Genomic DNA, 1,992 nt, shown 5'->3' with positions numbered 1-1,992 from the left:
TGCTTTATTTTCTTTTTCTCTTATCATTTATTGAATTTTTTAGAAGAATAACTTGCAATAGTAGTTGTCTTGGTGGAGGTCACCAAGCCTCACAGTATGATAAAGACAGGTTCCGCCCTGTAGCAGTACCTCAGAAATTGAAGAAACCCAGAGCCCTACTGGTAAGCTCCCAAAAAGTAAATAAAAAATGTTTTTCTTTCCATTCTTTTGTGCTCGTCTTACTCTAGTTGTGGGTAGTTTTTTGTTACATGAGTGTTAGGTGGGTACGTAATACTAAGAATCGGTTAGAAAGAAGAGATCCAACAAGTATTGACCCTATACCTATACTCTCATCAATAGCTTTCAATATGGGTGACCAACAATAAAACCCTTCACCTAAATCTTTGGAAGATAGGTTCTACCCTGCTAGAGCAGCCCAACCTTCCTGCATAGTTCTACCACAAGCCTAGGGCAATAATTTTGAGCTCAAATCTCAGTACATCACTATGTTGCCTCACTTCTAATAGCTGCCCTCTGAGGATGCATACCTATTCCTTTGGGAATTTGAAGAGGTATGTATTCTAATTAAAGTCCAATAGCTTTCTGATGATGCTATTAAGCTTAGGTTCATCACTTTTGCATTAAAAGAACATGCTAAGAAGTGATTCTATGGGTTACCCATAAATTTCATAACCACATGGGTGAAATTCACAGTTGCCTTCCTCAAGAAGTTTTTCCCAACTCACAAGACCAATAAGCTTAGAAGTGATATCCTTCAGTTTAGGCAAAAGTCTAGCGAGTCATTTTCCAAACTTATGGAGAGATTCAAGGATCTACTCCAAGAATGGCCTCATCATGGCCTAGACTTATGTCATTTATGTCAAATAATTTATGAGGTCATTGATTGCCCAACTAAACAAATGATAGAGTCTATGTGCCCTAGGAGATTCACATCCTTTATAAATGAAGGAAAGGCATGAGAATTCTTACTTAACTTAGCTGACAAAATCCATAAGTGAAAATCAAACGAAGAAAGTGAAAGAATCATAGGAGTAAAAGGATATTTTATGGATGGGTTAGTAGCCAAGGATGCCCACTTAGATAGCCTTATCAAAAGGATTGAGGCTATTGTTCCTAGAGAGCCATCATCAGTTAATATGGTTAAGATGTGCAATATGTGGCAGTCCCCTATAAATGTCATAGAAGAATGCCCCAACACCTCTGGGGGCACTTCCAATGAAAGTGTGAATGTCTTATATCAGAATAATCCATATAGTAACACTTATAATTCAGGATGGAGAAATCAACCAAATTTCTCCTGAAACCAGGGCAACCAACCAAGGCCTTCCAATTTCCATAGTCAAAGTCAATCTGGACCCCAGAGGCCTCCCTTTGCATAATAAACTTTTGGCCCAACTACTTTTCCTAGGCCAAATGTAGGACCTCAGGCTAGTTTTCCTTGGTCACCTCTCCTATCATCTTATCAGTAACCCCCTAGGTTTACCAACACTAGAGAGGCAAGTAGAGTAAGTGATTTGGAAAAGAATATGACCCTCCTCATGGCAAGCCATCAAAATCTTATGAGAGAACTCACCCAAGTTGTCTCAATTTTGTGTGAGATGGAGAAGGAAACTTTGCCCAGTCAACCAAAGCCTAACCCTAGGCATCATCAGCCGGTTAGTTCACAAGCACCTCCTAATACATCATTGAATGTAGTACAAGGTCAGACCCAACAAGGGCCCTCCAACTAATGTAATGTTGTTTATGCCCTTAGGAGTGATAGAGAGTACTAACAAAGTGTTCCTAAATATTTTCCATCTATTACTCCTATTAACTCTCCTTCTGTTGAGGACATAGGTGTGCCTCTTGTTCTAGGTTCGTCTGATGAACCTAAAGATTCTTCTGAAACTAAAGATGATTTGGTTGAGGAAACCAAAGATGATTCTTCTGAAAAAGGGAAAATCCCTCATAGGCCTTATGTTCCTCCTGTCCCCTTTCCCAATCGGTTGATAA

General features: G+C 39.4%; 1 non-coding gene across 1 annotated transcript; it reads right to left on the bottom strand.

Annotated features, from left to right (window-relative positions):
- Positions 1–734: 734 nt before the first annotated feature.
- Positions 735–841, bottom strand: LOC122070634. The gene has a single exon (XR_006137880.1). It is a non-coding gene; the product is annotated as a small nucleolar RNA R71 (small nucleolar RNA).
- Between the last annotated feature and the right edge of the window lie 1,151 nt (positions 842–1,992).

Source organism: Macadamia integrifolia, unplaced genomic scaffold (assembly GCF_013358625.1).
Source record: "Macadamia integrifolia cultivar HAES 741 unplaced genomic scaffold, SCU_Mint_v3 scaffold957, whole genome shotgun sequence".
NCBI lineage: Eukaryota > Viridiplantae > Streptophyta > Magnoliopsida > Proteales > Proteaceae > Macadamia > Macadamia integrifolia.
The sequence above is the reverse complement of the archived record's forward strand: the minus strand, read 5'-3'. Positions and strand labels throughout refer to the sequence as shown.